This window comes from Pseudorca crassidens, chromosome 8, assembly GCF_039906515.1.
Source record: "Pseudorca crassidens isolate mPseCra1 chromosome 8, mPseCra1.hap1, whole genome shotgun sequence".
In the NCBI taxonomy this organism is placed as follows: domain Eukaryota; kingdom Metazoa; phylum Chordata; class Mammalia; order Artiodactyla; family Delphinidae; genus Pseudorca; species Pseudorca crassidens.
The window spans coordinates 47,429,155-47,445,056 of record NC_090303.1 but is presented as its reverse complement, the minus strand read 5'-3'; the positions used below and the strand labels follow the sequence as shown (position 1 = coordinate 47,445,056).

The window sequence follows — 15,902 nt, the reverse complement described above, 5'->3', positions numbered from 1 at the left end:
ACAAAACTAGTGAAATGAGGCATACAGTAGGCCCTACTCAAAGCAAGAATATGTGCATGCAACTTTTTGATTGAGCTGCTGTATCTAGGCAGCAATATTTTTGTCTGTAGTTGGGCTACCACCCTTTCCAGCCTGATACCATTGTCCTAAAGGTCAATAATCATTTATTTATGCTGATTGAAAAGGAGTCTCAAAGGCAAAAAGGTAGCTGTACTTGAGCAATTTACATTCTAAGGGGGAAAACATGAGACAAACCAAAGGCAGTGTGAGAGCCTTCCAGCCACTCACAGCCTTGGCAACTTAAAACATTAAGTATTTTTACTAAGGACCTACTGTATAGCAAAGAGAACTCTACTCAGTACTCTATACAGTGAATATGGAATTGGGTGGAGAAATGGAATCCACATGTATGGAGAGCATTATATATGAGTATGTAGAGGATGTCAAATATTTTACCTTCTCCTGTCAAATTTTCTAACTGCATTTCATTTAACCACCACTAAGAGAGGTTCTCCTTGCTGAGTTTTAAGAAATCTAGTGAAGAGTTGCCTTATCAACTTCTAGGGAGTGGAAACATTCAGAACTCATGCTGTCAGAGCAAAATAACTATTATGTTTCCTCCATAAAGCTAAATTAAATTATTAAGTCAGCAATTTTCAAATCGTGGACTCTGAAGACCCAGGGCTCTAAAAGGTATCAGTGGGGAATCCTTAAAAAGCACACACAGTAATCATATAAGACATTTAAATTAGAACAGCCTCTGTTTCTCCAACACAACTCTACAGTAAGAAACTTTAAGAAGTTTCTTCCTTAAAACAAGAAACAAAAACACAACAACTAAATCTAAGGCAAAAGGATACCATAACTTGAGAGTGTGTAATGGATTAGGCAGTGACTCCACAGGATCCTGTCCTAGGAGTAAATGGTACTTATATCAGACTTGCTTTCAAAAATAATTGGGGGAAAGGGTAAAGATAATGAAAGGTTTGAGTCTACTTAGTGTTGGCTACATCTCAAGTGCTGTATGTTTTGCTATATAGTCTCTCAGATTGCAAGGCCACTTTCAATTCCAAATAGCATTTCCTCTAGATTCAGAAAAGTAGACCTGCTTCTTCCATAGTCTGTGTCTGAGCCCTGAGAAGATTGACAATCACCATAAAATATTACTAAAAATATTTTAGATTTGGCAAATTTAACCACATTTTTGCCTTCTGAACAGTTTCTCTGAATTTAAATCTGAGGACATTTCAAGGAAAATTTAATTTTCACCTCTCTGATTAACTTGCACTTCATTTCTCATAATATTTTCTAAGATCTACTTTATAGCCAAAAAGAGAAATCAGCCTTTGGGTCTGTGAACGAGTAAACCATATTTTCCACAAAATAAGTGAACTAAAGTTAATTAAATGGTAACATGTTTTCAAACTCAAAACTCTTATAGAATTGATACTTTGCAAACCCTTACACTCATTCAGCTCATTTAAAGATCACCTATAGTGTACAAAGCCTTACACTACATAGTGGGTTGGTATAGAAAAATGAACAAAAAAATTGCCCTTGCTTTCACAAAGCTTCCTACCTCCTGGGGAAGGCCAGTGATACCAAACTAAAACAAAATGTAATAAATATGAAGGAAATGGGATTCAAAAAGTACAGTAGGAGGTGCAAAGTATGAAACTGCCAACACAATTGGGAGTGCCAATTTACAAGGACGGTTTCTTGGAGAAAATACCAATCTATTTGGGCCTCAAAGGATGTGTGGAGTTTTAACAGTAAAACAGGGAATGAAAGGCATTGCATGCAGTGACTAACATGACCAAAAACAAAGTGTGAGAATATATTTTGTACTGGAGGATGTAAAAAAATCTATTGGTGTGGCAGGAGTGAAGCTTACTTGGCCAAGAGGAAGATGTGGTAATAAAAATGTTGAAGTGGTAGTTTGGACCAGATTATAAAAGACCTTGAATGCCTTGCTGAGGAATTCGAACTTTTTAATTTAAATAATAGAATCATAGATGAAGATGGTGGAGTAGGAGGACATGGAGCTCCCTCCCACCACAAACACATCAAAAATACATCTACATGTGGAATAATTCTCCCAGAAAACTAACCGGAAGCCATCAGAAGAACTAAACAATCAAAGCTGCAAGAAAGATCTTCATGTAACTGGGTAGGACAGAAAAGAGGCATCGGGTCGGGAGCTGCACCCCAGGGAAGGGTCTGTAAGGAAGAGAAGGTTCACATGGGTGGACCCTCACCCTGGGGCGCCAACACGTCAAGCCACAATCTGGACATCACAGTCTTGGGATCCTGTGTGGAGGAGACAAGCCCCCGTGGCTGCTGGGAGAATCACTGGGACAGACAGAAGGGCTGGTGAAGCCTAGACTCCACTTGTGAGGAGTGTGTGCATGCTGGCTTGCCGACAATCAAGGCAGAGAGAGCCTTGCACAGACAGCAGCCGACTCACTGCACATCCCAGTCTGAACAGGGTGAACACCCGAGGCCCACTCACTCCACACCACAGCCTGCTGTAAGATCTGGGCCAACTGAGAGCCCTGGGAAAAGACGCAGTCTAGTCATGCAGAGACAGACCAGGGGTTCTGGACTGTGATCTGGGTGGGGCGGCAGTGGCCAGTGTCAGTGCCCACAGGAGCACACAGCGGTTCCTCTCCCAGCAACAGTACCCCGGCTCCACCCGCCCACTCCACGCTGCAGCTTAGTGCTGGATCTGGGGAAAATAGGTGTTGGGTCAAAACTGCCACAGAGGCAGCCCAGATCTCTGGCAGAAGCACAGCCACCTCAATTGCTACAGCCACAGCGCCTCAACCCCCAGCCCCAGCCTACTCCACACCACAGCTTTGCACCAGATCTGGGACAGGCACAACAGAGGAAGGGATGCAACCTTGGGCTGCTTCTGAACAGAGCCACAGACGCCTACACAAGCAGTGCATAGGTTCTCTGTGAGCGCAAGGGCCTCACGTGCTACAGCAATCGCCTCCTTTGGGGCAGAGCATGCACTCAAGGGCAACAGAGCCTGATCAAGCCAACCCTCAGGGCTTCGTTCCAACAACTGGGGAGCAGACCCTGCCCCTGACAGGGCCACAACAGCCAAGGAGCAGGGAGCAAGTCCCGTCTCACACCCTGCTGAGGCTCTAGACCCTCCCTATCAAGGGAATAACAGCACACGCTGAGAAAAGAGCCAAAGTAGGATAAACTGACTCTTTTGATGTGTACTCAAAGGGATGTATAGGAGGGCAGGGGCAGAAGTCTAGAATGAGTCTTAGGCCTCTCCATGGCCATTATGTAAGATAGAAACAACCAGAGATTAGCAGAATTGAAGGAAAACATCACGACTTAGATTTGGAGCACTTGAGTTCCAGGTGCTAGGTAGATATCCATGGAGGAATGGCAAAAATACAGTTGATGAGCGGGTCTACTCCTCAGAAAAAAGACCAAAATAGAGCCATAGGTTTGGACAGGGCAAGGTTAAGGTATATGGGCATGATAACTAGACTAAAGTTTGGTGCACCTCTTTATTTTTTTTTAACATGACTATTTTCTTCCAGGTTTATTGAGATACAATTGACATGTAGCATTGTGTAAATTTAAGGTGTACAACGTGACAATTTGATATACAGACAGACTGTGAAATAATTACCACAATATGATTAGTTAACACATCCATCACTTCACATAGTTAACTTCTTTTCTGGTGCACCTGTTTGGACTGATATTCTTTCAATACCTGGTTGTATTAGTTTGCTGGAGCTGCCATGACAAAGTACTACAGACTGGGTGCCTTAAAAAAATAGAAATTTATTTTCTCACAGTTCTGGAGACTAGAAGTCCAAGATTAAGGTGTCAACTGTTTTGATGCCTTCTGAGGCTTCTCCCCTTGGTTTGTAGATGGCCAACTTCCCCCTGTGTCTGAATACTGTCTTTCCTCTGTACATTTCTGTGTCCAAATTTATTCTTCTTAATAAGGGCAGCAGTAATATTGGATTAGGACTCACCTTAATGGCATCATTTTAACTTAATTGCCTCTTTAAAGATCCTATCTCCAAATATATCACATTCTGAGGTACTAGGATTAGGACTTCAACATAGGCATTTTTTGGCGGGGGTGGGGGAGTGGGGGGAGGACATAATTCAGCCCATAGTCAGTATTATTGAAAGGAGAGATGGAGCACTGTGTAGGAAAGGGTGGAGAAGGAAAATCACAGGTGACAAATCAGTAATTCAGCTTATCTTTTTGTTGTATACCTTGCTCAGCAAAACAGAAGTACTAAAGATCACCCCTCACCCTCTCTACATGGTAGTTTAAAATCATCTGTTGGTAATTGAGCATGATGGATAGTGTGAAGATCATAATATACTGAATCTGACATATATGTATATGACTATAAGGCACATGAACTGTCTACCAGATATTCAGGCACACTACACAGCCAGAATAATAAAAGCAACACACAAACAGACCAATGGAATAAAATGCAGAGCCTAGAAACACATTTGCATAAATGGGAAGTTGATATATGATAAAGGTGGCATCACCAGGGCTTCCCTGGTGGCGCAGTGGTTGAGGGTCCGCCTGCCGATGCAGGGGACACGGGTTCGTGCCCCGGTCCGGGAAGATCCCACATGCTTCGGAGCCGCTGGGCCCGTGAGCCATGGCCGCTAAGCCTGCGCCTCTGGAGCCTGTGCTCCGCAACAGGAGAGGCCACAACAGTGAGAGGCGCGCGTACCGCAAAAAAAAAAAAAAAAAAAAAAAAAAAGGTGGCATCACAAATCAGTGATGATTTTTAGGAAGGTTCATGGTAAACTGGCTTATTCTATGGAGAAAAAATGAATCTATATGATATACAGAAGTGAATTCTAGATGGTTTATAAAACTTACCTGTGAAAGGTAATACTGTATAGTTAACAGAAGAAAATGTTGGCTCTTTGCAGCCAGCACAGATTGATGGGCATTTCTGGAGACAACTGGATTAGTCCTGTTTTAAACTACCATTAAACCTCATGTGTGTGCTGTGCTTGCTGCTGGGACTCTGACCGAGGCAGTAATTGGTACCAGGTATGGGGGCGTGACAAATAGATCCTCAAAATGGGATTCTGGGATTGAGTTGCTCCTATTTGAAGAGTGCACAGAGTGCCAGAGGAATAGAAAACACCTGTAATCCACAGCATAGCATCACGGTCACTCAGATTATCACCAATTGTGGCCTTGAGTGAAGATAGAGACCAAGGCGCTGTCAGGTAGCCGCTGTGGTAATATTAGTGATTACCAAGATGTTGGAGGTGGGGTGGGGGAATGACTACTTACAGCTGCTCTGGAGAGTGTATGTAAAGAAAAAGATAAACATAAAGTCTTCAATTTCCAACCCAAGGCAGTTGTAGAGAACCAGAAAGCCTCTATGGTGCCATATAATTTCCTCATCTCATGTAGCTGAAAGGCAGACTTGGCTGAGAATCAGGCCAGGGCTTGACTGTAAGAGTTGGAATTGCTATTTCATTTAAATATACCAGGCACCAGGTCTCTTTTGCTAACATGGGAGACTAGTTGGGAAGGAGTAGGGCTCTCATGATCAGGGTGGGATATTTGGACAAACACAGGCAATAGCTTTAAATACCCACTTATCTCTGTATCATTCTCACAGGGACCTTGATTGAATTGGTATCCCACAAAACATCACCCCAGTCCATTTTCTGGGGACAGTATACTAATTGGATCTGATGAGTGGGAAAAGGCAAGGATCTCAAAGCCTTAATAAGATATGTGTGCCAGAGAGGGGACGTAAAGAAAGTTCACAGGTCTTTCTGTGAGTTCAGTGTTCTGGAGCATATTGGGATATTTTTTCTAAAGAAGAGACATACTGATGCACCTTGAGCCTTTCTCTATGAAGATAAAGGTACAAACAACACCTGGTGGACCTTCTTGGACTTTAGAGGCAACATATATTTGTGTTACTCTGATAGTAATAACACTAGAACAAAACAGAAAGAAAAGTATAAATGCATAAACATTAAAAAGGGTGATGGTGGACAGGATATGTGTTTAACCCATTTGTAGACTGATAATAATAACCAGAAAAGTTGCTACATTCTCTATTGGTTGGTTAGTTGTTATACATTTGTGTATAGTCCTCAGGATGAACTTAAGTATGTACACCTGTGTGTGTGTGTGAGTGCGCGCGCGCGCGCGCGCGAAAGAGAGAGAGAGAGAAAGAAAGAATGACAGAATGTATTTTTTAGGTAAATTATTTCAAAATACTGAAACTTTCAGTACATTGATCTCCCTGAATTGAGCCTTCCTTAAGTGCTTTAAGACCTTGCTATTTGAAGTGAGGTCCTCAATCACAGGGATCAGCATCACCTGGGAACTTTAAATGGCGACTCTGAGGCCTACCTAGGGTCTCAGAATCAGAATTCTGCGCCCAGTCTTAGGCCCACCCAGACTGGATCAGAATCTGCATTCTAACAAAACCGCCAGGTGATTTTTATACAAACTAAAAACTTAGAAGCCTCACCCTAAAGTATGTGTTTATTTTGGAAAATGCATCAGACATTGGGGAAGCCTGGGTTGCATCCTCACTAGCTTCAGGGGTACTGGTATCATATAAGAAATTTCCACTTGTCACTTTAAGCAAAGCCTTGGGCCTTCAGCTGTGTGCTTTTCCATGAAACCTTTGGACTAAAAGAAAAGGAAAACTGAATGAGAACCCTTGATAACTACTACAGATACTATTCATAGGTTTATCATCTTTGCAGTTTGTCTCCAAAAGATTCTAGTTCTCCACAAAACTCTTGTCTTTTCTTGTCTCAAAACACATATATTAGGCTGAAAGCCCACCCAGAAAGTATTTGCAGATCAAGTGCCTTTGGGTCTTCACATGTTGTCTTTGTCTACAGCTCTCTTTCCACAACCCCTCCTTGCTCTTCTGCTGGCTAACTCCTACTAGAGCCTCTGGTCCCAGTCTTATCTTCTGAGGACTATTCCCTGACCTCCCCTCCTCACCCCACCCCACCCCATCGCACCCTCGGCACTTAGCTAGCAGCCCTTCCTGGGAACCTCCAGGTCATGCTTCTATTCTAGAATGGGGCACACTGAAGTGAAATTGCCTAAAAGCTCTGTGAGGGTGAGATGGCAATCTCTGTGTAACTACAGCACATACACCTACCCTGTCGCTTCTCAGGTGCCTATTTTACTTGCTAGGTGAAGGAATGATACATACAGGAAAATCTGTACCCAAGACCATATAGCTGGGATTAGAGCCAAGTTCTGACTAAGCCTCCAAACCCCGTGGGTACTACCCCACGGTGCCTCTAGGTAACCTCCTAAATAACCAGAGTAAAAGGATTTCAAAGCAGAGATTGTGACATATAATCATCATGTTTATTTTACGCAGAAAGTGCATATTTTTACATATATAATCATGTTAGCATCACCATGCAGAGCTCCAGTACCGCCAAGTAAAGAGTAGTGAGAAATACATTAGGAAGAAAAGCTGTCCTTAGAATAAAATAGTTGTAAGGAAATGATTATCAGACACAATAAGTGCTTTGAAAGAAAATTCAAATATATATTGTAGTCTTCCTTTATTGCAAAAAAAAGTAGTCTAATTTTCACTCTCTTCAGTCACTTAAATTCTTAAATTTATTTTCAGAAATGAGTGATTGTTTAGTTGTGACAGTTGTGACACTTGATCCCTTAAGAGTTCTTCCATTTTCTGTTTGAATTTGTTAATTATGGTAGCCTGAAGGCTGAAAATTATTTCTCTCTTACCCTGGCACACCTTTCTTTTCTTTCCTTCTCTCTCTCCCTTTTTTTTAAGTATAAATGAAACTCTAACCCAGTTAGTTCTTCTTGGTCTGATTGCCAGACTTTCCAGTAATCACATCTGAGTTTTTTCCAACATGTGGGCAATTTTCATTATTTCGATCCAGCAGTGACCTTTGGAATTCCGGAATCATTTTCCCTCCCCTTCCTGGTGCCCCCAGGAGACTTAGAAGCACAAACACCTGAGGTACCTCTGGGCATCTTCACATCTGTTGGCATAGAAGATGAAGGCCACTGTGTGGTAGATTTTCAACAACAGGTGTTGAGCTTGGGGAAGAGTTCCTTGGTTTTTGAGGGCTGGGCAGAAGCAGTACTTGATCCTTAGTTTCCAGGCTCTTTGGAAACACTTAGGAAACAAAGTTAATCTGTTTATACAAAGCTCACATTGAGAAACCACAGTATGCAATTGCTAAGCAAAAGCAGGCAGGTTTTTGGTTTCAAAGTTCTACATTTTGTATCAATTTTCTATGCAGAGCAACTCAGTCTTTCTGTCTGGGGTTATGCCTCCTTGATGCATGTTGAATCCATGAAATATTATGTTTTCAAGGAGTACCTTATTGTTCTTATGCCCAGTTTTCAACAGTGCATACAAAGTTGAAATTTTTTCCAAGATGAATTAGCCCAGTGGAAGTTTTTCACTAGGAACAATGCAAAAGAGTGAATACCATCTATATTATCTGCCTTATGAAAGTCTCTGGAATCACTGCTTTTCTTTGTTCACTGGTAGTAAAGACTCTAAAGTACAGAAACAATAGAAACACTGTGTTTAACTCAAAATATCACTGAAATCCCATTTTAGGAAAATCTGTTTCTTGCAGATTTTCTCTGAAAAGTACAAAGTGTCGCTTGGTGTGCAGTTATCTGCCAGTGTAAATGGTATAAATGGATGATTACTTAAACACGGCTTCTTTTAGAAGAGAGTTCGAGGACTTCACAAAAGCACCAAGTTGTGCTTGCCATCCAGGTGAGCCTCTTGAAGGTAAATAATTTGACTTAAAGGATTGTTAGAAACTTTTGTTATCTCCTTATCTGGGCAATAATTACTATATCTCTAATCTGCTTTTTTAAGATCGGTTGGGGTTTGATTCCTTCCAAATATCTTAAAATCAGGAATTATTTAATGGGAATGGAAAGGTAGCTGAGCATGTCAAAGATAAGTGGTCATCTTTATCTAAACACCAAGTATTACCTTTCCTATCCTGTAGCATGAAGCTGACCACAATCTGCCTCTGAGGCCTTGCAGTAAATGTGTTTTAAATATCCCATAGATTTGGAATTTTGGAGCAATGTTCATCTCAGAACATCACGTTCAGAAGAGCCTAATGATCTTGAAGAGATGAGTTCCAGCTCAGATATTCTGTAGTACTATAATCAGTCAGGTAGTCCTTTCATTGGGCACCACCAGATCCTTTTGCAGAGTATGAGCTTTCACTGACTTCCAAGTAGTGAAACAATCTTTGTCCTGTTGGGTTACCCTTTTAAGATAGGCTTCTGATGCCTGTGGACTAAACATTCCTCTTACAGTACCACATTCTTGCTTCTGCTTTCAAGTATGCAAGTGCCTACCTACTGCTCATTCTCAAGTTTATATCAGATTTCAGTAGGCATTTGCCTCGGAGGTTTTGCAGACCTTTGTGATCGGACTTATTTTTCTCACTTAGTGAAAATTTGCTGTTAATAGACCAAAGTGTCAGAAAATTCAGAGTATTTTATTCCTCTTAGTCGGGGTTTAGCTCACCCTGCCAGCTACCAAGCAAGGACATTCCACTGCTGGAGAGGTAGACCAGGTAGGAATGTGGGTGTCTTAGCAGAAATCCAACCCCACTAGAGGAAAAAAAAATTCAAAGGAAGTGTCCTGGTGATGGGTCCATGGTCCAAAGACAAAGACCATGCCATAGACATGTAGGCAAGCCAATCCAAGAGCCATAATTGCATCTTCTAGTTGGCATTCAGATGGAACCATGTATTTACAAATTGTTTCCCAAATATTTTTCTTAGCTTTGATTCACCATTGTTTTGTCAGGAGTGCTCCTTTCTATTTCACAGAAGGGGAAGGTTGCACCAAGAGAGATTACCAGACTGGCATAAGATAGTTTATCCCCTCTGTCAGTTCAATGTCGACATGAGTTTTCTCCTCTTTCCTAACCTAACTGAGCCAAATGGCCTTTACTTCTCTGTTATTCCCACTGTTGCTGGATCTTTGTAATAAAAGTGAATCTGTTTCAACTAAGGGTGTAATTCCAGACCTACTGGCAGGCCTGAGGCAGAAGAAATAACAAAGACCTACTAATGATGAGGGAAATTACTAGAATTTCCATGGAATAGAGGTATCACTAACAAATAACACATCTTGCCTCAAGGAGTCAAGAGACTACTAGATTCCTTTTATTATTTTAATTTTTTACTATAATAATTCATCATCAGTTACCTACTAGCAGAGAGTACATTTACTTTTACTCAAAATATCACCATCCCCAACTTTGCAAACATAACCTTTTCAGAGTAAAAAACACTGGCAGTATTTTCCAAAGATGGCCATCCCAATATCTCTGTTCCCACAAGATCTTCTAAACCTTACCACTCCCATTTCAAGAAGTGGAATCTAATTATCCTCTTTCCTTGTAACCAATGAAATGTGGTAGAAGTCTGTGTGACTCTGAACCTAGGTCCGAAAAAAAAACTGTTATATCTTCCACCTTGTTGTACGGAACACTCATACTGAGTCCTAAGCAACCATGTACACAGTCGGACTGCCATTCGGCCACCATACTGTGAGGAAGCCTAACTTAGCCCACCAGGAGAGGCCACATGGAGGAGCCCTGACACTATGTGAAGACAATAGATAGATGGAGAGATGGGAAGATAGAGAGATAGATAGGAAGAGATATGCCAGGCCAGCCAGCAACTGCTCCAGACCATTATTTCAGCACCAACTACTAGTTATTTATAACCGTGTAAAAGACTGCAAGCTAGATCCACCTAGCTGAGCCCATCCCAAGTTTGTGACCCACAGAAACTATGAGATTATGTTATGATTGTTGTTGTTTTAAGCCACTGACTTCCTGGGGTGATTTGTTATGCAGCAATAATAACCAAAACAGATACCATTCTATAAAGAAGAAGAGACTGCCTATGAATTTATTTCTCTGAGACTTCTGTAATCACCAAGATAGGAATTGAAGGGATGATGGACTAACCACCATCCATAACACTCACTTCCTTTTGCTCCTTTAACTAGAATTAGTTTCATAGAAAAATTGGGAGGTAATATGGCTTAATAACCTACACACACATCTTACAGCACCAGGTTTTGCCAGCTTATACTCATCTGACAGCATTGTCTTCAAGGTAGGCAATGCCTTTCTGGATCTAGAACTAATTTAAATTATACTATGTACACTCCCTCCATCCCTAGAAATTCTGTCACTCTTTGGATGCAAGAACAAAATAGCATCATGTCATCTCTCAATAGTTAGCAATAAGCTTTGCAAAATATTTTTCTTGTTGCCCTTGTCTTACTTATTTTGAAATGTATTTATTTTTATGTAAAGCTGAAAGTATTGACACATGCTGTACCTTTCCTTTAGAAAAAGTGCATTTGCTTGACATGGCACCTGTGCGCGTACAGCTGACGTGTTCTACTGGTGCAAACGGATAATTTCTACATTTCACAGATCCTGCCTTCTCACTAATTTGGCAAAGTGGGTGTTTGGGATTGCTTCTTTTTATTTATTTTATTTTTTTATTTTTATTTTTTGGCACTTTGCAAAGCTTGAGTGTAAGGAGAGAGAGGAAATAATACCAAGCTGATTTTGAAAAAGCAAACCTGCAAAGAATCTGCTGTTAGATATTCTGCTGTGCTGGGTGGTTGTGCTCTAATTAAGTGTTATAAGTTAGAGACATCCAGGTTTATGGCAACTAAAATTACAGCCAGTAACTTTTACTTTTGCATTTTTCATGAAAACAATGAGAAATTGCTCTAGCACATGAACAGTCGGTCATGCCCTTAATAAAAGGTAGATGAGAGTGAGTGTTACCTACTTGAATATCACATTTATTTTAAACATCAAGTAGGCAACTCCATGGTTAAGAAGTGTAATGTTTCTCTGAATCATAAAAATGAAAAACTATGGCCCACTTCATTTTAACTAATTCATCCAAAGAGCTCTGGGAGTAGGAAGAAATTTTATCTTGTAGAAAATGGGAATTCTAAACACTGGTCACCTGCTTTAGAACATGACCACATGATTTTTTTGGTTACTTGATCACTTATTATTATGGGCTTTCTATAGGTTTTTATGATGATTATTATTCATAGTTCTTAAATAAAAATACCTCCATAGTTCTTGAATTTTCCCCATTTATGTTATTTGTGTCCTTTCAAAGCAGCTTAGTAATTTGTGTGTACTTAATACTCTTTCCTAGGTAATGAATGCATAACCTCTATACCAAGTAGGGCCTTATTCATCTCCTCTTTTGAAAACACTATCAGTAAAAACTACCCACATTCAATCTGCCTATGGTTTTGGCAGAGCTTGAAAACGTTATGACTCCAAGATACACCATTAGCTTAATATCTGATCTCATTAAGCTATGTTGCTTTCTAAGCATAATGTAAACAAAGTAGAATTATTAACAACTTCCCTGAGTCATACGGTATAATTTATTTTTATAGCAGCTAGTTGTTAAATGAGGATATGTCTTTACATAGCACTTATGTTTCATTGTGTCCTCTGTCTTAACTGTTCATGAAAAAAACAGTTCTGCTTTCAAACACATGAAAGAAGTAAGGAAAAGAACTGTAAAGTAAAAAACCTTATTTTACTTTCACATTTCCAATAGTATGAACAGATTTTTTAAAAATCCACAAGGCTGTATTTTAAAAAGGTGCTCTCCATTAATTTACTGTGTTTCTTATTTGGCATTAAATAGAAAACTAATTCAAAATTAAATTTCAACTCTATAAAATATATCATGATTACATATATATTTATTGCAAATTTCTACTTAGATAACGCTTTTAGAATATCAGTATTAGCAACTGAGCTTAGGACTTGGATTATTAATTTACTTTCTTTCCCCAACCAAGCAAAATGAAAACCAACTCTTGTGGATGTAACCAATTTTGACTTAGGTTTTCTATAGCAAACTACTCCTGAGTTTGTCGTTTTACACCACTGGACTTTTCATTAACAGAACTTAAACTGGAGACAGTTCTGTGCTATGCCAAACAAAATGAGGCCCATTATGAACAGAAAATGTACCCCTCCCTTTTCGTTTTATTGCTTTCACTTAGAGAGTGATTAAAAGTAAACAAAAACTTCAAAAAATCGACAATAAAGTGTTCTTCATTTGGACAGCATGCTTTGTTGTTGACTTGGATGAAAAAGGACCTCTAAAAATATGTTATATCATTTGGCCAGGTTTATATATACTATAACTATAGATATAGATGTCTAAAGTTTTCTGCAGACTTTGATTTCAGACTACATGCGGACTATAAGAAATTATGGAACTTAGCTTCCCTATGGTGACTTCAAGCAGGCTACACCTATTCAGGAGTAGGCACTCCAGTACCACGTGAGAGCTAGCACAATTCAGGAGAACGAGACTATGGAGCATTCAGTGAGGGACACTTGACTCGCTTTACATCATGCAATAAACAATAAATTAATATTCACAAAACAAGCAATGCCCAGGGAGGACTAAAAACACCTCCCTTGCCTCTTTTATGACATTTCCGATAACGTTACTTGGATAGTGCCTTCCAGACAAAGACATTTTGGCAATGGTTACACTGGGACTGTTTAAACAGAGCCATTTTTCAGCAACTAATTGCATTTCTTAGAGCAATATGAGTTGCCACCCACCCAGCACAAACCCCACTAAAAGCTTTCTTAGATTCCAAATAGGAAGTCACAGTCCTCAACCATCTGAACTTTGTGTTGTTGTATAACACCTACATTAACAACTTTGTTCCTGATATTATGACAATGAATGAAGCACACCTCTTATTTAACAAGATGAAAATCTTGAGATGAACAGTTGATTTCCCATTTACCTCCACGTTTCCATGAATATGTAACTAGCATTGCTATTTTTCTAAAATAAGGAATAGTTAATACAGAAATTTTATGCAAAGTTCTTTCAGAAACTGGTTCCCCCCACCACCCCACCGTAAAAGGTTCCCTGAGTTGCTGCCTTCTGTCCATTTTAAAAGCTGAGTTTGGCACCAAAAACGTTTAAGAAAATGACAGAAAAATAGCGTCATCAGCAACTTCAAAGTAAGGCCATAAAATTCAGAATTTGTTGCTAAAAATCTTCCAGGTCTAAACCACACATGGAGATATTTTTCCCCTCATTTCTCAAAGCAAAAAAAGCTGTGTTGAGGATCGCCCAGGTTTATTAATTTTGCAATTGATTATACTGATTGCATGAAGATTTCCATCTAAAAATATGGCAGTTATGCAGCACTAAAAATATGGCAGTTATGCAGGTTACTCATTTAAGCGAATAAGTAACTACAGGTTTTTTAAGTAGCAGACACTTAAAACTCAGGGAGTCATTTGCCCCCTTCTTTCACCTGCTTGAAATTTCTATTCATCATTTTGAATAAGAGAGTGGGGGAGGGAGGCAATGCATGTTAACTGGTAACAATCAAGACCCTTCGATGCAACAATTCAAAAATCTAAAATGATGATCTGTGGGAGCTTTACAGATAATTAAAATACAACATTGTCTTAATAAAGTACCTCCACGTAATTAAATAGAGCCTCATCCCCAGAAGGAGGAACGAAAAAATCCTCTAGGGGCTGAAAGGCCTTCAAAGACTCCAAAGGCCTTCTGAGGCTCAGCCAGAGCTTCCTCCCACCAGTACACTTCTCCTTCAGTGCCTCCAGTGGTTCTCAACAGGAAAGGGGGACTGGGCATTTTCAGTTGTCCCAACTGAAAATGAGGGGGTGCTCATGGAAATTTAGTGCCAGGGGCCAGGGATGCCAAACAGGCTCACGAAAAAAAGATTGCTCCACCCCAAAAGCCCTGACTCCTTATCAAAAGAAGACCTTTTGTATTTGCTTTCATCTGCCCAGAATGCTCTTAGCTCTCACAACAAATTTGGTGAAGGGATGAATGAAATCTCCCTTGGATGCTAATTTTAACTGAATAAACAGAACCTATTATCATCACAGTATGATGCAGAGTTTCTCAAACTGGCCTGATGTCCCACTGACACTTAAGTTCCATGAGGGCAGAGGTTCTTGCCTGTTTTGTTTGCTGATGGAGCCCTAGCACCTAGAATGTGACTGATATATATTACATGTTTAATAAATACATGTTCAAAAATGATTGAGTCAAAAGGATCCAGTGGGATGACTCATAAAAACACAAATAATTGGGCTCAGCTTAGACCTGCTGAATGAGAAACTCCAGGGATCAAGCCAAATGGATCTGGGACAATGCCTTGCTCTACCACTTAATTGCATGGCACCATAAGCAAGGCACCTCGTCTCTCTGAGTCTGATTCATTCATTCAACAGATAGTTTAGGATGCCTACTGTGTTTCAGCTTTGTGCTACTGCTGTGGATATACTGATGGGCAAAACAATATAGCCCTTGCCTTCATGGAGTTCTTGGGTCCTTATCTTTAAAATAGGAATAAATAATATCAATGCCTAGGGTTAATGTGCAAGTCAAATGAGATAAAAATATAAATTCAAAATTTAACACCAAAGCCTTAGTATGGAATTTGTTTCTTTACTGATGTCCTGTTTACATGTCAACAAAAGAAAAATCACCCCCACTCGGCACACAGCAAAGCTTTCTGAAAACAGTCTTTAACGTGTCTCTTACCCAAGCACCACCCTGTGTCAGAAGCCACCCAACTCTACTGTCAGTCAAGAAATCAGACCAGTGAGATATCCGTGTTATGAAACCTTTTGTCTTTTTCGCATTTTAAGTTTTCATTATTCAGGACTCCACATTTCAACTGAAGTGTGAAATTAGTACTTAATTGTCATTATCAACATTAATCATGGTGCTTTTTATTTGTAGAGTGCACTCAGATACA

At 40.0% G+C, this 15,902-nt stretch overlaps 1 long non-coding RNA gene across 1 annotated transcript in view; it reads left to right on the top strand.

Annotated features, from left to right (window-relative positions):
- LOC137229038 (uncharacterized) overlaps positions 1–15,902 on the top strand; it is a 258,826-nt gene that overhangs the window by 177,642 nt on the left and 65,282 nt on the right. Inside the window, exon 4 of the long non-coding RNA XR_010945509.1 lies at positions 8,656–8,801. This is a non-coding gene — a long non-coding RNA (uncharacterized lncRNA). The remainder of the gene's footprint in view (positions 1–8,655; positions 8,802–15,902) is intronic.